Source organism: Phacochoerus africanus, chromosome 2 (assembly GCF_016906955.1).
Source record: "Phacochoerus africanus isolate WHEZ1 chromosome 2, ROS_Pafr_v1, whole genome shotgun sequence".
Taxonomy (NCBI): domain Eukaryota; kingdom Metazoa; phylum Chordata; class Mammalia; order Artiodactyla; family Suidae; genus Phacochoerus; species Phacochoerus africanus.
The window spans coordinates 263395167-263418599 of record NC_062545.1 but is presented as its reverse complement, the minus strand read 5'-3'; positions in this window follow the sequence as shown (position 1 = coordinate 263418599).

The window sequence follows — 23433 nt, the reverse complement described above, 5'->3', positions numbered from 1 at the left end:
CTTATAACTCAATTCTCAAAAGGTCCAGAATACAACAGGAAAAAAAAAATCACTCATCATACTAAGAACCAGAAAAGTCACAACCTAAATAAGAAAAGGCAATCAAGCGATGCCAATAGAGAGATGAATCAGGTGTTGGAATTATCTGACAAAGATTTTAGAGCATCCATCCTCAAATAGTGCTTCAACAAGCAATTCCAAGTTATCATCTCATAACAAATGAAAAATAGAAAACTTTAGCAAAAACATTTCTAACTGTAGAAGGACATATACCATACACTATCATTTATATAAGACTTTATAAATCACAAAGTTAATCTACATACTACTTAGGGATATATACATATGGCAAAAATATAAAGATATGAATTGCAAGAAGGATCACCAAATTTGTGATTGTGGTTACCTTTGTGATAGAAAAGAAACCCAATTAGAAAGGGATACACAGTATACTTCGGTGAGATATGAAACGTTTCACTCCTTAAGCTTGAAATGAAATGTTTCACTTCTTAAGCTTGATTTGTTGGTGCATGTTCATTATAACAGTCTTCACATTTTTATGTCTGAAATATTTCATAAGAAAAATGACTTTATTAAAACACTCTACTAAGTGATGGTCTGTCTCTTATAGTTTGAAACAAAGCATTAGAGCTTAATGTGGTTAAGTTTTGCTTTAACTTTTAAAGTTTCAAAAAATATAAATATAAAATATAAACATAAAAGTAGAGAATTAGAATATTTCAAAGAATTTGAGTAGAAGGGGAAAATATCTTTTCACAAAAATAACTCTAGACTCTTACCTCATACATTTTACAAAAATAAAAATCATTCAAACATCTAAATATAAGAGATAAAACGCTAAAATTCTTAGAAGAAAACATAAAGATAAATCATGACCTTGGATTTGGCACTGGTTTCTTTAACATCAAAAATACAAGCGAAAAAGAAAAAAATATATAGTGTAACCCCTCAAAGTTCAAAACTTTTGTGTATCAAAGGACATAATCAAGAAAGTTAAAAGACAACCACAGCATGGGGAAAAATATTTGCAAATAATTTATCTGATAAGTCTAGTATCTTCCTGGCTCTAGACTTATCTATACAAAGAATTCTTGGGGAGTTCCTGTCGTGGTGCAGTGGTTAACGAATCCAGCTAAGAACCAAGAGGTTGAGGGTTCAATCCCTGGCCTTGCTCAGTGGGTTAAGGATCCGGCGTTGCCATGAGCTGTGGTGTAGGTCGCAGACACGACTCGGATCCCACCTTGCTGTGGCTCTGGTGTAGGCTGGCGGCCACAGCTCCGATTTGACCTCTAGCCTGGGAACCTCCATATGCCACGGGAGCGGCCCAAGAAATGGCAAAAAGAAAAAAAAAAAAAAAGAATTCTTGGAGTTCTCTGGTAGCTCAGTAGGTTAAGGATCCAGCATTGTATTGCTGTGGCACAGGTTCCTGGCCTGGGAACTTCCACATGTTGCAAGTGTGGACAAAACCAAAAATAATAATAATTCTTACATCTCAAACAACAGGACAAACAACCCAATTTACAAATGGAATGAACATTTCTCAAATATATGTATATATATAAATGGCCAAAAAGCACATGAAAAGATGCTTGCTGATGCCACAGCAAGAACTCCTATTTGCAGAATTTTTGATGATGGCCACTCTGACCAGTGTGAGGAGATACCTCATTGTAGTTTTAACTTGCATTTCTTTGGTAATTAGCAGTATGGAGCATCTTTTCATGCACCTGTTGGCCATCTGTATGTCTTTAGAGAGAGGCCTATTTAGGACTTCTGCCCATGTTTTTGACTGGGTTGGTTGGGCTTTTTATATTAAGCTGTATGAGCTGTGAAGCCATCTGATCCTGGACATTTGTCTGTTGGAAGTTTTTGTTTTTTATTTTTATTTCTTTAGCCACACTGGCAGAATGGATGTGGAAGTTCCCAGGCCAGGGATCAAGTTCCCACCACAGCAGCAATCTGAGCCACAGCAGTAACAATGCCAGATCCTTAACCCACTGTGCCACCAGGGGAACTCCCCGTTGCAAGTTTTTAAATCACAGTTTCAATGTCAGTACTTGTGATTGGTCTGTTCATATTTTCTATTTCTTCCTGGCTCAGTCTTGGGAAATCGTGCCTTTCTAAAAATTTGTCCATTTCTTCCAAGTTGTCCATTTTATTGTTATATTGCTGCTTGTAGTACTCTCTTATGAGTCGTTGTAATTTCTGTAACTTCTCCTTTTTAATTTCTAATTTCACTGATTTGGGCCCTCTCCCTTTTTTCTTGATGACTCTGGATAAAGGTTTATCAGTTCCATTTATCTATTCAAAGAAACAGCTTTTAGTTTCATTGACACTTTCTCTCTTTTTAAGTTTCATTCTCATTTATCTCTGAATTTATGGTTTCTTTTCTTCTACTAACTTTGGCTTTCATTTGTTCTTCTTTCTCTAGCTCCTTTAGGCATAAGGTTAGTTGCTTATTTGAGATTTTTCTTGATTCCTGAGGTAAGTTTGTATCACAATAAACTATAGGTTTTGGATCATTGTGTTTTTCATTTTCATTTGTCTCTGGATATTTTTTATCTCCTCTGCGATTTCTTCAGTGATCCATTGTTATTTAGCAGCATATTTATTTATTTATTGCCCTTGGTCCTGGCGAACATGAGGCTTTGTGCTCCCCCCTTAAGAGTGAAGTCTCTATTTCTACCAATCCTGTGGAGCTTCTGCAATCAAACCCTGCTGACCTTCAAAGCCAAATGCTCTGGGGGCTCCTCTTCCTGGTGCCGGACTCCTAGCCTGGGAGGCCTGACAAGGTCTCAGAACTCTATCCCCCCCTGGGAGAACTTCTGTAATGTAATTTTTCTCCAGTTTGTGGGTTGCCCACCCAGGGGGGTGTGAGATCTGACTATATCACGAATCCACCTCTCCTACTGGTCTCACTGCAGTTCCTTCTTTTATGTCTCTATTTGTAGACAATCTATTCTGGTAGGTTTCAGTCTTTTTCAGTGATGACGGTTATGCAGATTGCTGTGATTCTGGTGTGCTCTTAAGAGGAGGTGAGCTTAGGGTACTTCCACTCTGCCTTCTTGGCCACTCTCCTCTGCCCTTGCTTCCTTTCAGTCTCTTCTTAACACATCCAGCCAATGTGATGATATTAAATTGGACATAGGACCATACCCCTGCTCAAAACTCTGATAATTTCCCATCTAATTTAGAATAAATGTAATAGTCCTTGCTGTGACCCTGAATGCCCTCATCTCCTAACACCGTCCCCCTAGTTCAGTCTACTCTTCCCCACTGTTCCTTGAACTCACCAGGCACACTTTCACCTCAGGGCCGTTGCATTATTTCCTCTGCTTGACATGCTCCTTCACTACCTCTGTCTTTTACTCACAGGTCATATTCTCGGTGAGGCTTCCCTGATCACTTGGTCTAAAATTATCAAGTCCCACCCCCCCAAAATTTTTTTAAACTTAATTCTTCCTTCTTTAATTTATTTTTTCTCTTTACCATTCATAACTACATAGCATACTATATATTTTACTTATTTATTGTCTTTCTCCCCATAAGAATGTAAGCTTTCATGGGTTCAGATGTTTTGTCCGTTTTGTTCATAGCTGTACTTCCAACACCTAGAAGAGTAACTGGCATATAGAAGGTATTCAGGCAGTACTTGTTGATAAACAAAAGAACACATGACTGATGACTTTAGAAACTGTCCTCAGATTCTTAATTCACTGGCTTTTTAATCCTTTAACTAGCACAAAGGAGTACATGAAAAGTAACACTAGATGGCGCAATATCATTGGTAATATTTGGAAAGTAACCCTAACCCATTCCTCTGGACTGGAATTGCTTCAAGAAAAGTCTAAGCGTTGCCAAGTTGCCTCAGGCCTCCCTACTCCCCAGCCTGCTGATGTTATGTTTTGCTGTAATAACTTAAATTTGACTGATTTATGCCCATCTGTATAAATATTATTCTGCCCTGCTAAGTATTCTAGTGCTTCTGTGTGCCAGTCCACATTACCAAGCTCTTCCTCCCATTCCTTGTAACCTCCAAATCCATCTTTAACTGAAGTCACCAGTGCACTGAAGCCCTCAAGTTTCTAGAGCTGTGAGTGGTCTGCGGAGAGAAAGAATCTGTCCCCTCTGGGTTACACTCTGTTGGGTGCAGGGGTCATAGATTTTACCCCCAACCTCCTCTCTCCCTAGAGAACACATTGCACCCATGGGTTCCAAAGACTGAGGATAGATTTGAATGACAGCTACCACAGAGACTTAAGAATCAGCATTTCTCTTCACCAGTAAAGGGTCTCTTACTGGGTCAAACTTAAGGCATATTAACTGTTCACTCCCTTAAGACCTGGTTATCCCAGAAGGTGCCTCGACATTCATGCCAAAAAGTTCCTGTCACTAATTAGCTTTTGCCGTTCATAGTAGGATGTGGTGACCAACTCATCCTGGTTTGCCAGGGACTTTCCCTGGTTTGATTCAGTTTTGTTGCCATTGTTTTTGCCATGCCCTCAGCATGCAAAATCTCCCGGGCCAGGGATCGAACCTGCACCACGGCAGCAACCTGAGTCACAGCAAAGACAATGCAAGAGGTTTTAGGTTCCAGAAAATCCTTCAGTCTGGGGCAAACCTGGACACTTGACAATTCTACATTAAGCCCAGATCTCACTTCACTCAAACGTAAACCAGAACTGTGTCACATTTGTATGAAATGTTTAACAAAAATATAGATTCTTGTTCTCTCTCCTCCTACCCTACTGTTGTCAGTCACCAAGTCAATTCTGTCTACTTTGTATCACATATATCTATTTTCTGCTCTATATTCTCACTGCAAAAGTTAGTGGGAAACCCAGTAACCATGAAAAGATAGGACCAATGAAGATCCAGAACCTTCAGGAATAAAGTTTTATTTTATTTTATTTTATTTTTTTCCGCTTTTTAGGGCCGCACCCACAGCATGCGGAGGTTCCCAAGCCATGGGTCAAATAGGAGCTGCAGCCGCCAGCCTACACCACAGCCACAGCAACGTGGGATCCGAGCCACGTCTGTAACCTACACCACAGCTCACGGCAACATTGGATCTTTAACCCACTGAGCAAGGCCAGGCATCGAACCTACGTCCTCATGGATGCTAGTCAGATTCATTAACCGCATGCCGGGAACTCCAGTAATGAAGTTTTAGATCACTCCACCTGGTACAGGTGCTGGCTCAGAGCAAAGGAAACATGAAATGAGTAGAGGAAGAAGGAAGTTACAAATATCAACTACAGACTCATGACCAGAGAGAAGAAAGGAATAACACACAAACATTATTTTCCTCTTTAAGGTATTTTTGTATATGTGTGTATCTATGTATTTGTGTATACACAAAATAATTCTTCTTTCTTTTTTTCTTCTTTTAATTAATTGTAAGAATTAATGCCAGTGGTTAACTTCATAGTTTCATCTTTAGCTTACAGAATATTCAAGAGGGAGTCAGAACTTGAGTAATTCACATCATCAGAGAGCAATAAAATGACATTTGCAACCTTTTTTTGTGTGTGCAAAAGGTCAGAGTGCCTATTTCTACAAAGGACAGTTATATCTTGTTAAAGAAAATCTGAAATTTATTACTGCTGTAAGGAAGTTGAAATGTATGTAGAAAGCTGTGTACAGATAATGGGCAAAGTGATGAGCTGTCCCAGTTATTACACCATTGTCTCTCAGGCCAAACCCACACTTTTATACTCTGCTTGGTGACGCTAGGGTTGGGACTATGAGAGCAATATTCCTACTTTGCCAGTTGACTTCCTGTTTGATTCTGCAAAGTGGAGGAGGAAGAAAGGATACACTCCCTTCCTGACAAGTGGTTATAAACTATATTTAGCTTTGGGGGGGGACTCCGAGAACTAGCCTCATCATGCCTAATCAAAGATATCAGCAGGAGTTCTGGTCGTGGCTCAGCGGAAATGAATCTAACTAGTAACCATAAGGATGCAGTTTTGATCCCTGGCCTCACTCAATGGGTTAAGGACCCGGCATTGCTGTTTCCTGTAGTGTAGGTTGCAGATGTGGCTCAGATCTGGTGTTGCTGTGGCTGTGGTGTATGTAGGCCAGCAGCTACAGCTCCGATTCAACTCCTAGCCTGGGAACCTCCATATGCCATGGATGTGGCCCTAAATGGAGGGGATATCAGCAATAGTCAGCCAGTGCCCAGCCTCTGAGTCTCAGGGTCCTCTCCTCCAAGCTTCTTTTTGTCCCCCCAGTCCCAGGAGAGACAGCTTCATCATAAGATTCCTACCTCTGGGTTAGCTCGGTATCCCCTTTTTGGCTTTTTCAGTTCTCCAAAACTGCTTAACCAAGTCCTTCTATTCAATTCTCTCTTGGAAAGCCAAGTATGTTTTCTGTTCTTGTGAATAGATCCTGACAGTCACTCTGTGATGTAAAGAACCCTAACCACCTGCAGAGCTAGCTGAAAACAAAGGAAATACAGACTGAGTGGTAGAAGAGGAAAGTGATCACTATCAACTATAACCTTTTTACTACAACAAAGACTATAGCACTAATACATATTTTTGTTATGTACTTATTAACCAATGATTTCTACTCTTCTCCCTTCCCTTCCTTCTACAGTTTTGTATGGAGTGTTGGTGGAACTTAATTTAAAATTTCGTTCAGTAGGTCACCAGGCTACAGAACGTCACATTCTGGGCCTGCGGGAGAGGAGGGAGGCTCACCAGTGGATCTTGAAGTCCAGAAGGAGACAATGACTAATGGGACTTTAAGTCCCTCATCTTGTTTGGGGACAAGGGGAGAGTGTCACTGCATGACAGGCAGAAGTATGACGGTATTAAACATGGGCAGAAGGGTGAACTTGAATGCTGAGTAGCAAAAGGGATGGGCTATATGATTTTGCCCTCAAATCCATTCTTTGCCCTTCCACTGCTCTGCTCTGGACTGCAGGGGGCTTGACCTCTGTGAGCCATCTTGCTCATGCTCACTATGAGCTGGTTTCTGAAAGACAGAAAGATAAGGAGAGAAGGAATAGGCCAGGATATTTCTCTCCCTCTCTTCTTCTTCTTTCTGTTTTTTTTTGTTTGTTTGTTTTTTTTTTTTTTTTTTTTTGGTCTTTTTGGGGCTGCACCAATGGCATAATCAGAGCTACAGCCGCCGGCCTACACCACAGCCACAGCAAAGCAGGATCTGAACTGTGTCTGCAACCTACACCACAGGTCACGGCAATATTCAATGCTTGACACACTGAGCAAGGCCAGGGACTGAACCCACATCCTCATGGATACTAGTCAGGTTCATGACCTGCTGAGCCACAACAGGAATTCCCTCTCCCTCTCTCTTCTAACTCAGGCACTTCTCTGGCAGTGACTGTACCTCCTTAGTGGCCCCAGCTCCCTATAGACAGGTCCCTAGAGGTCCTAAACTCCACCCTCCAGCTCTGAGACTCAGTAACACAGGCTTCTTACTTTTGTTACAGGCTACAAGCTGTGGCTCTTCTGCTTCATTTTTTCACTTAGGTTCTCAGTTCTTCTATCACCTGGCAACCACTTCCCTGCATTATATTTTCTTTGTGGTAAATACTAGAAGTGGTTGCTATTTTCCTGGCTGTCCCTGACTGTTAAAACAGATGATAGCTAATCCCATTCTAGGTATACTGTAATACTAAGTCAATATTATGCAACTCTCCTACTTTTGGGTATTTATATAAATACACCTACATGCCTACAAAATGAGGTTTATACAAATTATTCATTACAGTGCTGTTTGCAAAGCCAAAAATGAGAAACAAACCTCAGTCATTTTCTATAATGAACTCCTTAAACAAACTGGGACATCCATGGAGCTGTAAAAAAGAATAAAACTCTCTATATACTAATGTACATTAGTCAATGAAGAAAGTAGAGTACAGAACAGTGTAAATAGTGTTATTATCTTTTATGTAAGAAGGAGAAGAATAAGAATATATGTTTCTATTTGCATAAAGAAACACCAAAAAGGCACACAAGAAGCTAATAAAAACGGTTACTAATGGGGGACAGAGCAAGGAAGAGCAAGGTAGACAGAGACAGGAGGGAGAATTTTCAATATACATTCTTTATTTTATTTTGTTTTTTGAGATGAGAAGATGCATTACCTATTGAAAAAGCAATAAAAATTATTAAGATGCATAAAAAAATTGCAGCTGAGTCACTAAATGATAAACATAACTGATATCAAAACAGCATAAGGAGTTCCCGTTGTGGCGCAGTGGTTATCGAATCCGACTAGGAACCATGGGGTTGCGGGTTCGGTCCCTGCCCTTGCTCAGTGGGTTAACGATCCGGCGTTGCCGTGAGCTGTGGTGTAGGTTGCAGATGCGGCTCGGATCCCGCGTTGCTGTGGCTCTGGCGTAGGCCAGTGGCTGCGGCTCCGATTGGACCCCTAGCCTGGGAACCTCCATATGCCGCAGGAGTGGCCCAAAGAAATAGCAAAAAGACCAAAAAAAAAAAAAAAAGCATAAAACACTTTTTATGGTGCCGTGGGTTAAGAATCGACTGCAGTGCCTCGGGTTGCTGTGGAGGAGTGGGTTCAATCCCCAGTCTGGCAGTTGGTTAAAGGATCTGGTATTGTTGCAGCTGTGGCATAGGTCACAGCTGCATTTCAGATTCAATCCCGGGCCAAGGAACTTCCATAGGCCACAGGTATGGCCTTACACTCAGAAAAAGCTACGAAAACAGTAAGAAGATCAGTGGTTATTAGGGACTGGGGGAAGGATGAATAGGCAAAACACAGAGAATTTTTAGGTAATAAAAATACTCTGAATATTGTACTGATGGATACATGTCATACATTTGTCCAAACCCAAAGAATGTACACCAGGAGTGAACCCCAACGTAAACTATGGACTTTGGGTGACTATGACATGTCAGTGTACGTTTATCCTTGGTAACGAATGAACATTCTGGTGAGTGACGTTGATCACAGTGGAGGCTATGCATATGTGGGGCCAGGGAGTACAGGTATACCTCACAGATGCTGCAGGTTTGGTTTCAGACCACTGCACTAAAGCAAATAATGCAATGAAGCAAGTCACATGAAGTTTTTGTTTTTCCAATGCATATAAAAGTTATGTTTATCCACACTGCAGTCCATTAAGTGTGCAACGGTAGTATATGTAAAAAAAGAATATACCTACCTTGATTAAAAAGATACATTACTGCTTTAAAAAATGCTAGCCATCACCTGAGCCTTCAGTGAGTTGTAATCTTTTTGCTGGTAGAGGGTCCTGCCTCAATATTGATGACTGCTGACTGAACAGGGGGGTGGTTGCTGAAGGTCAGGATGGCAATTTCTTTTTTTTGAAATTTTATTTTTATTTTTTTTTACAGAATAAAATACATATATTTAAACACAATTACATTCACACAGATTATTACATCATGGATCTTAAGAAACAGATTAAGTGACTCCCACTAGAGAAGTGGAATGGAAAATATGCTGAGACAAATAGGAAATTTATTCTATACTTTATCCCATTTTGTATGGCTTTCATCTTTACTACTTAGTATTATCTATTACATTTCAATTTTTCTTTAAAAATTAGCATTATACTAAAATTATGTATATTATGCAACTAAAAACTTATAAAGAAGAAAGCCTTTTATACCATTAAATATTTTATATAGCATAATAAAAAGAATAACTTAACTGGTAAGAATAACAAAAATAATACACCCTCTGAAAATAAGTAAAATATGAAATGCATAAATTGGTTAAAAAACAGTGTCACTATATAAATATGTCCTCCCAATTTGTTGCATCTTATTGATTCTTCAATATTGGCATTACGCCATTCTAGGTGATGTGATAAACAAGACATTATAGACCTTACATTGTACCATGGAGAGAAATGGTTATTAATAATACAATTGTAGAACTGTATTATTTAATTGTACAGTGGCATTATTTAATTATAATTATCATAAATTCTTTGATGGAGAGGAAATCAGAATCAGATCTAAGAAGACTTCAGCATTCCAAGAATGATGTCAAATGACCCCCTTCATGGTGGATTATGCACTTATTTACTATGAGATATATTTCTTCTCCAGAGATTCCTTGTTTGTGTATCAATTGTAGATTTTTGGTTTGCAGTTATTCTGAAGTTTTGACGTAAGAGTCTATATGTATATGAGATTATTTTAAGTTGTTGGTCTCTTAATTGCAAGTTCATCTCCAGTGTCCCACATTTGTACCCACCTCTTCTCATGATTTCTGATTTTGGTGGTATAATTGTGCATGGATGATTTCATTATCTTTACTGTATATATACCTTTACTGGTGAGCATTGTCATTTGTGGCATTTTTGTTTCTGATTGTGGCCTTTTCTTTTCTGCCTAGAGAAGTTCCTTTAGTATTTGTTGTAAGGCTGGTTTAGAGTTGCTGAATTCTCTCAGCTTTTGCTTATCTGTGAAGGTTTTGATTTCTCCTTCAAATCTGAATGAGAGCCTTGCCGGTAGAGTAATCTTGGTTGGAGGTTTTTTCCTTTCATCATGTTAAGTATATCATGCCACTCCCTTCTGGCCTGCAGAGTTTCTGCTGAAAAATCTGCTGATAACCTTATTGGGGTTTCCTTGTATGTTACCTTTTTCTTTTCCCTAGCTGCTTTCAAGATTTTCTCTTTGTCTTTAATTTTGGTTAGTTTGATTAATATGTGTCTCAGTGTATTCCTCCTTGGGTTTATTTTATATAGTACTCGTTGTGCTTCCTGATTTTGAGTGAGTGGTTCCTTTCCCATATTAGGGAAGTTTTCGGCTATTATCGCTTGGAATATTTTTTCTGTCCCCTTCTCTCTCTCTTCTCCTTCTGGTACCCCTATAATACGGATGTTGGAGCATTTCACGTTGTCCCAGAGTTCTCTGAGACTCTCTTCATTTCTTTTCAATCTTTTTTCTCTTTTCTGTTCTGCATCCATAATTTCTTCTAATCTTTCCTCCACCTCGATTATTCGTTCTTCTGCCTTCTGTATTCTGCTGTTAGCTGCTTCTAGTGAATTTTTTATTTAGTTATTGTATTTTTCATCTCTTCTTGTTTAAGTTTTATATCTTGTATCTCTTTGCTCAGTGTTTCGTGTAAGTTATCCATCTTTGCCTCCAGTTTATTTCCAATGTCTTGCATCATCTTCAGCATCAACAATCTAAAGTCTTTTTCCTGGAGGCTGAGAATCTCATCACTTAGATGATTTTCTGGGGTTTTTCCTTTCTTCCTCATCTGAGTTATAGTTCTCTGTCTTTTCATTTTTATAGGTTTTTGGTGTGGTGACCTTTTTATAGATACTAGAGTTGTAGCCTCTCTTACTTCTGGTGTCTTCCCCCCTTGTGGCTGAAGTTTGTACAGGGCTTGCTATAGGTTTCCTGATGGGAGGGGCTGATGCCTGCCCACTGGTAGGTGGAGCTGATTCCAATCCCTCTGGTGGGTGGGGCTTAGTCTCTGGATGGGATTAGAGGCAGCTGTGTGCCTGAGGGGTCTTTAGGTAGCCTCTTTACTGAGGGGTTGGGCTGTGATCCCACCTGGATTGTTGTTTGCCCTGGGGCTTCTCAGTGCTGACTGATGGGTGGGGCCAGAGTTTCCCAAAATGGCCACCTCCAGAGAAAGGCACACTGCTGAATATTCCCGAGAGCATTGCTTTCAATGTCCATCCCTCACAACAAGCCACATTCACCCCTGTTTTCCCAGGATGTCCTACAAGAACTGCAGTCAGGTTTGACCCAGATTCCTATGGAGACTTCGCTCTGCCCTGGGATCCAGTGCATGCGAAAGTCTGTGTGCCTTTTAAGAATGGGGTCTCCGTTTCCCCCAGTCCTGTGGAGCTCCTGCGCACAACCCCCAGATGCTCCAGGGGCTCTTTCTCCCAATGCCAGATCCCCACACGCGAGGGTTTGATGTGAGGCTCAGAACTCTCACTCCTGTAGGTGAGTCTCTCTCTGTGAACCAGTTAGTTTTCAGTCTGTGGAGCTTCCCACCCAGGAGGAATGGGGTTGTTTATACCGTGAAATCGCCCCTCCTACCTCTTGATGTGGCCTCCTCTTTTTATTCTGGAGTAGGGTATCTTTTTTAAGGTTTCCAGTCCATTTGGGTGGAGATTGCTCAGCCTTTACTTGTGAATTTTGTTGTTTTTAGGAGAGAAGTTGAGCTCCAGTCCTTCTATTCCACCATCTTAATCCTCTCTCCCCAAATCAGCAATTTCTTAAAACAAGACAACAATGAAGTTCCCCATACCAACTGAATTTTTATTTCACGAATGATTTCTCTGTGGCAGGCTATGCTGTTTGATAGCATTTTACCCACAGAACTTTTTCAAAATTGGAGCTAATCTTTTCAAACCCTGCTGATGCTTTATGAATTAAGTTTTTGTAATATTCTAAATCCTTATTGTCTTTCAATAATCATCACAGCATCTTTGCCAGGAATAGTTTCCAGCTCAAGAAGCCAACCTCTTTGCTCATCTATGAGAAGAAACTCCTTATCCATTAAGTTTTATCATGAAATTGGAGCAATTCAGTCACATCTTCGGGTGCACGTCTTATTCTAGTTCTCTTCTACCATATCTGCAGTTACTTTCAACTTAAATCTTGAATCCCTCAAAGTCATCTATGTGGGCTAGAATCCACTTCTTCCAAACTCCCATTCACATTGATATTTTCACCTATTCCCAGGAATCAGGAATGTTCTTTCTTTTTTTTTTCTTTTTTTTCTTTTTTTTTTTTTTTTTTTTTTTGTCTGTGCCTACAGTATGTAGAAGTTCCCAAGCCAGGGATCAAACCTGAGCCACTACAGTGACACCAGATCCTTAACTCACTGCACCACAAGGGAACTCCGTGATTGTTCTTAATGGCATCTTAAATGGTGAATTCTTTCAAGAAGTTTTGCAATTTACTTTTCCAGATCCATCAGAGGAATCACTATGTACAGCAGCTATAGCCTTATGAAATTATATTTCTTAAATAATAACTTGAAAGTTGAAATTACTCCTTGATCCATGGGCTACAAAAATGGACAGTTAGCAGGCATGAAAACAACATTAATCTCATTATACATCTCCTTCAGAGCTCATGGGTGACTAGATGTATTGTCAATGAGCAGTAATATTTCGAAAAGAATCTTTTTTTTGAGCAGTAGGTCTCAGTCATGGGCTTAAAATAGTAAATCATGTTATAAATATATGTGCTGGAATTTGGGCTTTATTGTTTCATTTCCAGAGCATAGACAGAGTAGAATTAGGGGGTCACTGGATATTCAAAATGGTAAATGAGCACCGGCTTCAACTTCAAGTCACCACCTACACTAGCCTCTAACAAGAGTCTGTCTGTCCTTTGAAGCCAGGCATGACTTCTCCTCTCTAGTTATGAAAGTCCCAGATGGTATCTTACTCCAATATAAGCCTGTTTTGTTTACAGTGAAAATTTCTTGTAGCCACCTTCATTAATTATCTTAGCTAGATTTTCTGGAAATTTTGCCGCAGCTTCTACTATCAACTCTTGCTGCTTCACCTTGTACTTTTATGTTATGGAGACATTTTAAATTTTATGTTAAATTTCATACCAGCCTCTGCTGGCTTTAAGCTTTTCTTCTGCAGCTTCCACACCTCTCTCAGCTTTCATGGAATTGAAGATGGTTAAAGACTTGCTCTGAGTTAGACTTTGACTGGAGGGCATGTTATGGCTGGTTTGATCCTCTATCTGGACCACTAAAACCTTCTCCACATCAACAATAAAGCTGTTTCACTTTCTTGTCATTTGTGTGTTCACTGGAGTAGCATTTTTTTGGGGGGGTGGGGGGCTGCACTTGAGACATGCAGAAGTTTCCAGACTAGGGATTGAACCTGCTCTACGGCAGTAACCAGAGCCACAGCAGTGACAACACTAGATCCTTCACGTGCTAAGCCACCAGGGAACTCCTGGAGTAGCACTTTTAATTTCTTGCCAGAACATTTCCTTTGTATTCACAACTTGGTTAACTGGTGAAAGAGGCCTAGCTTTTGGCCTATCTTAGCTTTCCCTGTGCCTTTCTCACTAAACTTAATCATTTCTAGCTTTTAATTTAAAGTGAGAAATATGTGACTCTTCCTTTCACTTGAATGGTGAAACTTAAGAGTTTCACTTAGAGACTATTCTGAGGTTATTAACTGGCCTAATTTCAATATTGTTGTGTCTTAGGGAACAGGAAGGCCCAAGGAGAGAGTCACAGGGAACATTTATCGGTTAAGCCTACCATCTTATATGAGCATGGCTCGTGACTCCCCAAAATAACTGCAATACTAACATCAAGGATCACTGATCATAAATCACCATAACAAATGTAATAATAATAAAAAAAGTTTGAAATACCGCAGTAATTACAAAAATTGACACAGAGACAAGAGATGAGCAAATGCTGTTGGAAAAAAATTACACCAATCGACTTGCTCAATGAAGGGTTGCCACAGACCTTCAATTTGTAAAAAACAGTATTGACAAAGCACAATAAAACAAGATATGCCTGTATGTGGGAAACCTCTGTACTTTCCTCTCTATTTCATTACACCTAAAGCTGCTCTTTAAATGCCTTTTTAAAAAGAAGAAGAACGATGAGAGATAAGGAAAGGAAAGAGAAAGAGAGCACATATACAGAAGGCTACAGTCCTCATTTACACAAATGGCCAAGAAGCCATAGCGGAATTTTTTTTTTTTCCTTTTTAGGGCCACACCCATGACATATGGAAGTTTCCAGGCTAGGGGTCGAATAGGAGCTGCAGCTGCCGGCCTACACCACAACCACAACAACTGTGGGATCAGAGCAGCGTCTGCAACCTACACCACAGCTCATAGCAATGCTGGATCCCCGACCCACTAAGTGAGGCCAGGGATTGAACCCACATCCTTATGGACCCTAGTCAGATTCGTTTCCACTGCGCCACGAAGGGAACTACCCCCACAGCGGACATTTTAACTCCCCTCCTCTACTCATTTAAGCTATGGTTGCCTTTGCCCAGTGTAAGTCAGTTAAAGTTCTTTTCCTGGACAAGTGACTCAAATTTTGATTCCTGAGGTATCCTAGCCTGCTTTATTTTTTGAAACTTAATAACTGGGCATGTAAAAGGAAGATTCTAGACTCTGTGTAAACCTCACTTACAGCAGTTAACTCTAATTTACCTTTGATAACCACTGCCAATAACATCAACCAATACTAGAAGCCTAATTTCTCTAGCTGTGAATTGTGTTTTTTGACTGATCACAATGTTTTATGAAACATAGCAATAGTACCAAAAAAAAAGGCATTCAATTATTATACAGATTATATCAATGGTAGAATTATGACAAAAAAAAGAAATGGCAAATAATGCAGATTAAATGTCAGTTTTAATAATTAAGAAATGTTTTCCCCAAGGCTTCCAGATAAAGATGGCAAGTTCAACATAATAATTCAATTTCACTTCCTCTGAAATTCCACTAAAACCACAGTAAAGGTATATTTTTAAAACCCATAAACTCATAAATCCAGAAAGAAGAGAAAAGGAGACAACAGCAATAAAACTGTGGACACTGGAATGCAGAAAAAGTGACTTCGAATATAGTGGGAAAAGCTAAGAACTAAGTTGATGTGTATCACAGACTCTTCCAAAGGCTCAGGAGCTAAGTGGACTTCCAGAAGTGGGAGGTGGGGAGTAGTAAGAAGGGATATTAAATAAGCAATGATAGAATACAGGTATGTTTTGGGGGTTCTTTTGGTCTTTTTAAGGGCCTACCCCCAGCATATGGAAGTTCCCAGGCTAGGGGTTGAATCAGAGCTGTAGCTGCTGGCCTGCACCCCACCCACAGCCACAGTAATGTGGATCCGAGCTGCATCTGCCACCAACACCACAGCTCACAGCAACGTCGGATCCTTAACCCACTGAGCAGGGCCAGGGATCCAACCCGCGTCGTCATGGATACTAATCAGGTTTGTTACCTCTGAGCCACAATGGGAACTCCATGAATGCAGTTTTAAAATACATTCCCCACCCCTAGAGGAGTGCTGGCTGGGCTTGGTGACTTTCTTCCAAAAAACAGGGTATGGAAAGAAAGATACAAGTAACTAGAGAAACCAGAGACGCCACTTTAGCCAAGTGAGCACTCAGGGTTAAGGTCACCAGTCATAAGTCGTGTTGCTGTCATGGACTCCTGATAGGATACAATGAAAAAGGCAGTTCATCCCTGTGACTTTCTTCCTCCATATTCCTGATGTAATCATGGCAAACCCAAACATTAGGCAAACTCAAATTGAAGGACGGCCTATAAACTACCTGACCAGGACTCTTCAAAACCGCCAAGACCATGGAAGACAAAGAAAAAACTGTCACAGCTTGGAGACCAAGGGAGCATGATTACTGAATGCAGTGTAATATCCTGAAACAGAGAAAGGGAACTGGCGAAAAAACTGTTGAAATCCAAACAAAGTCTGCGGTGATGTTTTCACAGTGTTGCACTCACGGCAATTTCTTGGTTTTGGTAAATGCCGCTGGATTATGGAAGATATTACCATTCAGGGAAGCTTGGGGAAGAGTATACCCAAGCCTGTACCATCTTTGCAAATTTTTGTAAATCAAAATTACTTCAAAATAAAAAAATTTTAAATATTAAAAAAAAAGAAAAGGAGCTAGAGCGCTAGCTCCCCTCCCTCATGGTATTAACTCCTACAGAAAACTGGAACTGGTGGCAGAACGATGGAACAGCTGTGGGAACAGGTACCCAACTGGGAAACAGGAGGACCATCTAAGCATGTGGACACTGAATGATAAGAGCCAGTACCAGCCTTAGAGCTGGGCGCATGGGCCCCACTAGTTAGAGAGCCCCACCTATCAGAGAGATAGAGAAAATAAGTTCATGAAAGACCATATGGGTATCGTTATCAAGTCGCCGCACTCAGCACTGGCATAGTACCATCTGTAACTTTAAATATGTCCCTTTTGTGCCTCTAACTTCATTTGAGCCCCAGGGAGATGCTTCTCTACATCTCTTGCTCTTGTCCTCCTTTCTCCTCTAAATAAAAGGTGACTGTCCCTGAATGCTGTGTAGGTGTGTGGGTTGTGCTCTTATGTCAGACAGACTTTGCTATGGAAAGAATGTGAACAGCAGAAGCACTTCGCTAAGAGAAAATACAAATTAATTAGTTTGACAAATCGTTCTGAGAGCCTGTGTGAAATAGATACTTATGTATTAAATTCTCAGAGCATCGGATGTCCATTTTTTTTATTTCATTTTGAATTCCAGTTGGAGGATCCGGTGACATTCGCTAATTAACATACTATTCAGCACCATTATGCATGACAGCTGAGAAACATTTTGCAGTATTAAATAATTCATATTACTTTTTTTTTGGCTGTGCCCACAGCATATGGAAGTTCCCAGGGCAGGGGTCAAACCCAGCACCTCTACAATGACCTGAGCCACTGCAGAGACCCCATCAGATCCTTAACCTGCTGCACCACAGCGAGAACTTCCATATTACTCTCTTGATGTTGTTTTATTTTTTTAATTTTTTATTATAGTTGATTTACAATCCCATATTACTTAAGTCTGTGTGTACATATATCTAGATGTAGAAAGTGTGAAGTGAACTGTATATTTCACAGTGAATGATGGATAGTGATTCTAGGATTGCTATTTGTTTTACTTTTACAAAATTTTTAATGATTTAAATAAAATGTTAAATGTGAATTACCAGACAAGCAACGAGAGAAAGCATGAGATGACTTCTCAGTTCTCTCTCTCGATAAGTTACAGTTTCCTCAAGCAAGGTTTGCACAACAGGTAACACTTATCCAATGTTTCTCAAACCCGAGGCAATTTCCTTCCCTGCCTCACCTTGGGGACAGGCATTTGGCAATACCTGGAGACGTTTTTGATTGCCATGACTCAAGGATGGGCTGCTACTGGTGTCTGGTAGGTAGAGGCCAAGAATGCTGCTAAACATCTCACAATGCACAGGGCAGCCCCCCGCAACAAAAAATCCATTCCAAAACGTTAATAGTGCCACAGTTGTGAATTCTGTTTTACGTATGTCCAGGAGTTTGGGGTTCTCTAAGCCTTGTTGTCTCTCACATACTGCTATTCCAGTTGTCAAGACCCCACTCTTCCCTAATCTAACTTAACCTGACATTCACAAAATGTCTAGCAAAGTATGTGAACTCATGTACTAATATAATTTGCCAAATCATGGAATCAATCTCTGAATATGGTAGTTACCTCAGCCCTATGACTACAAGCTGCAAGAGATTTTTTACAACATTATCCCATAAAGGCTTTAAGTTTCATTCCATTAAGGCAATGCTTTTGCAATGTGAGTATGTCACCCGCTTGCTTTAAATTATCCCATGCCATTAAAGGCATCTATCATGGCTCAATCACTCCTGTTCCCCTTTTTAAACTGGTCTATGGCAGCAGCTATCTGATTCACCAGAGCTTTCTTCTCAGTGAGTACACAGTCCCACATAACCTACAAGATAACTGCATTAGCTATTTTTCAATCTCATAGTATGGAATACCACTTTACCACCACGGAGTATGAAGGGAAGTCTCTGCATTTTGCCTGACCTCTATGTAATGACCATTTCCCTGAGGTCATGTCTGCAATCCACTGTCTGGAACCACTAGACAGTAAGCTCCGTGGAGGAAGGGACCACACCTGTATTATCAATCACTGTATCCCCAGTGCCTAGGCTGTACTTGGCACATAGCAGGTACCTAGTTAAATTTGCTGAAAGAATTAATAAAGTCAAATGTCAATTCCTCTAAGAAACTTTTTTTACTACAATGCTTATTACATATTTTTCTTCATCTGTTTTTCCTCCTCAACTGAGTCTCTCGAGACAGAGGCCTAATAATAAAGATATGTAGTAACCTAGTAACCAAGGTACAAGAAAGACCTTTCAAACAACTCAAATAATAAAACCAACATCTCCACTACCACTGCCAAAAGAGACAGCATTAAAGAACTGAGAACTTAAGAATTTACGGGCTTTTCACATAGGGAAGTAAAGCTGTGGAAAGGCTGGAACAGCTTAGGTTTCTAAGTACATGCAGAACTTGTCTCTAAGAGATAACCAAACTGCTTTCACTCCTACCAAAAAAAAAAAAAAAGGCCTCCATGGAGTTCCCGTCATGGCTCAGTGGTTAACGAATCCGACTAGGAACCATGAAGCTGCGGGTTCGATCCCTGGCCTTGCTCAGTGGGTTAAGGATCCAGCGTTGCCGTGAGCTGTGGTGTAGGCTGCAGATGTGGCTCAGATCCCGAGTTGCTGTGGCCCTGGTGGTAGGCCGGTGGCTATAGGTCCGATTAGACCCCTAGCCTGGGAACCTCCATATGCCAGGGGAGAGGCCCCAGAAAAGGCAAAAAGACAAAAAAAAAAAAAGCCTCTTGAAACAACCTTTTTTTTTTTTTTTTTTTTAACATCCTATCAATTAAACAAATTCTTTGGGAGTTCCTGTCGTGGCTCAGCGGAAACGAATCTGACTACTAACCATGAGGATGCGGGTTCAATCCCTGGCCTCTCTGCGTGGGTTAAGGATCCAGCATTGCCATGAACTGTGGTGTAGGTTGCAGACATGGCTCAGATCTGGTATTGCTATGGCTGTGGTGTAGGCCGGCAGTTATAGCTCTGATTGGACCCTTAGCCTAAGAACCTCCATATGCCACTGGTGTTGCCCTAAAAAGACAAAAAACAAACAAACACTTTTATAAATTACTGTATTGTCATTCTATAAAAACATGGTAGCTTTTACATTAAAAAAAAAAGATGGGAGTTCCTGTCGTGGCTCAGTGGTTAACGAATCCAACTAGGAACCATGAGGTTTCAGGTTTGATCCCTGGCCTTGCTCAGTGGGTTAGGGATCCAGCGTTGCTGTGAGCTGTGGTGTAGGTTGCAGACGTGGCTCGGATCCCACATTGCTGTGGCTCTGGTGGAGGCTGGTGGCTACAGCTCCGATTAGACCCCTAGCCTGAGAACCTCCATGTGCCGCGGGTGAGGCCCTATAAAGACAAAAGACAAAATAAATAAATAAATAAATAAATAAATAAAGATAGATAGATGAAACTAGAGACTTTCATACTAAGTGGAGTAAGTCAGAAAGAGAAAGACAAATACCATATGATATCACTTATATCTGGAATCTAATATATAGCACAAATGAACCTTTATACAGAACAGAAAGTCATGGACTTGGAGAACAGACTTGTTGCCAAGGGGGAGAAGGAGAGACTGGGATGGGCTGGGAATCTGGTGCTAACAGATGCAAACTATTGCATTTGGAATGGATAAGCAATGAGATCCTGCTGTATAGTGCTGGGAACTATATCTAGTCACATGTAATGGAGGATAATGTGAGAAAAAGAATGGGTATATATGTGTGTGTGTGTGACTGGGTCATTTTTCTGTATAGTAAAAAACTGACAGAAAACTGAGCCAAGCATAATGGAAAAAATAAAAATCATTTAAAAAAAAAGACAGTTAAAAAAAAAAGACAGTTCTAGGAGATGGGATTAAGACGGCTGAATAGAAGGACTGGAGCTCACCTTCTCTCATAAAAACAACAAAATTACAACCAAATGTTGAACAAACTTCAACCAAATGGACTGGAAACTTTCAAAAAGATACTTACTCCAGAAGACAAAGAGGTGGCCACATCAAGAGGTAGGAGGGGAGATAACAATATAAGCAAGCCCATACCTGCCATGTGGGAACCGACAGACTGGAAAGTAACTATCACAGAGACTCACCTATGGGAGTCGGAGTTTTGAGCCCCACATCAGGTCCCCACGCCTAGGATCTGGCACTGGGAGAAAGAGCCCTGGAGCATTTGGCATTGAAGGCCAGTGAGGCTTGTGTGCAGGAGTTCCACGGGACTGGGGGAAATGGAGACCCTATTCTTGAAAGGTGGACACAGACTTTCATGTGCACTGGGTCCCAGGACAAAGCAGAGGCTCCATAGGAATCTGAGTTGGACCTGACTGCAGTTCTTGGTGGATCTCCTGGGAAAACGGGGTGACTATGGCTCATTGTGGGGGAAGGACATTGGAGGCAAAGCTCCTGGCAATATTCATCAGTGTGTGTTCCTCTAGAAGTGGTCATAACAGGAAAATCTGCCCCCCCATCAGCGCAGAAAACCCCCAGGCCAGACTTACCAAGAAAAAAAGAGAGAGGACTCAAATCAATAAAATTAGAAATGAAAAAGGAGAAATTACAATGGATATCACAGAAATACAAAGGATCTACTATATAAAACAATATGCCAATAAAACAGAAAACCTAGAAGAAATGGACAAATTCTTAGAAAAGTACAACCTTCCAAGACTAAACCAAGATGAAATAGAAAAGATGAATGGACTAACCACAAGTATTGAAATTGAAACTGTGATAAAAAAAGCTTCCAACAAACAAAAGTACAGGACCAGATGGTTTCACAGGTAAATTCTATCAAAGTTTTGGAGAAAAGGAGTTCCTGTTGTGGCTCAGTGGTTAACAAATCTGACTAGGAACCATGAGATTGCAGGTTTGATCCCTGGCCTTGCTCAGTGGGTTAAGGGTCCAGTGTTGCTGTGAGTATGGTGTAGATTTCAGATGCAGCTTGGATTCCACATTTCTGGGGCTGTGGCATAGGCCAGCAGCTACAGCTCCAGTTAGACCTCCTAGCCTGGGAACCTCCATATGCAACGGCTGCAGCCCTATAAAAGACAAAAAGACAAAACAAAACAAAAAACTTTTGGAGAAGAGCTAACACTTACACTTCTGAAACTATTCCAAAAAATTCCAGAGAGGAAGGAACACTCCCAAACTCATTCTAAGAGGCCACCATCACCCTGATACCAAAACCAGACAAAGATACCACAAAAAAAGAAATTACAGGCCAACTTCACTGATGAACAAGATGCAAAAATCCTCAACAAAATACTAGCAAACCAAATCCAACAATACCTTAAAAGAACTGTACCTCATGATCAAGTGGGATTTATCCCAGGGATGCAAAGATTCTTCAATATCTGAAAATCAATCAGTGTGATACACCACATTAACAAACTGAAGAATAAAAACCATATGATCCTCTCCATAAATACAGAAAAAGCCTTTGACAAAATCCAACACCCATTTCTGATAAAAAAAAAAAAAAGCCTTCAGAAAGTGGGCATAGAGAGAATATACTCAACACAATAAAGGCCATATATGACAAACCCATAGCTAACATCATTCTCAGTGGTGAAAAGCTGAAAGAATTCCCACTGAGATACATGTACTTCGGGAGATACATGTACTCATGTACTCCTGAAAAGATACATGTATTCCAATATTCATTGTAGCACTACATACAATTGCCAAGACATGGAAACAACCTAAATGTCCATCGAAAGAGGAGTAGATAAAGAAGATATGGTACATACACACAGTGGAATATTACTCAGCCATTAAAAGGCATTTTTAGCAACATGGATGGACCTAGAAATTATCATGCTAAGTGAAGTTAGTCAAATAGTGAGATACCAACATCATATGCTATCACTTACATGTGGAATCTAAAAAAAAGACACAATGAACTTCTTTGCAGAAAAGATACTCAGAGACTTTGAAAAACTTACGGTTTCCAAATGAGACGGGTTGGGGGGTAGGGGATGCACTGGGGGTTTGGGATGGAAATGCTATAATTTGGTTGTGATGATTGTTGTATAATTATAAATGTAATAAAACTCCTTGAGTAATTAAAAAAAGTGTAAACCACCATCATTCCTCATTGCTTTGGCTCATAGGAAGCTCAAAGTCAAGCAGAATGCACAAGGATGCCAAGGGGCCTAAGGACATGTTCTAGGAAGCAACCTCTTCCTACCTCCATGAAAAGCGATTGTGACTTTGCTATGAGAGGGGAGTGGCTGTGTTGTTTAAAAAGGCATATTAAGTATTTTCATACAATTGTATATCTGAACAGCAAAATAGCAATTGTTTTGATAATACAAATTATGGAAAATATAGCTCAATAAAATCTCCTTGCTTCACAATGATATACCAATGACACAAGATCAGTTCCTGGATTTGAAAAAACTGGCCTAAGAAACTGTCGGAAGGAGTTTCTGATGCCCATGTTGACTTTTTAATTAACTGGAGGCTTGCATATATGTTCTTACTATAACCACCTAAAATATATTTTTGGAAGTTGGGGGGAAATTATTAATAAATATCACAAAAGCCCCAACCATATCAACAGCCCTGACTTAGGGCAAGGACTTTCTTTGGAGAGAATCTCAAGAATTGTCCTCATTAACAGTTATCACATTTTGTAACATGCAATTATGTGATGGTTTGATGTTTTGTAGGGCCTGGACTACAGGAGGTGCTTGGTTAACTATTTCTTAGATGAATGGATGAATCATTTATTTCAAGAGACCCCA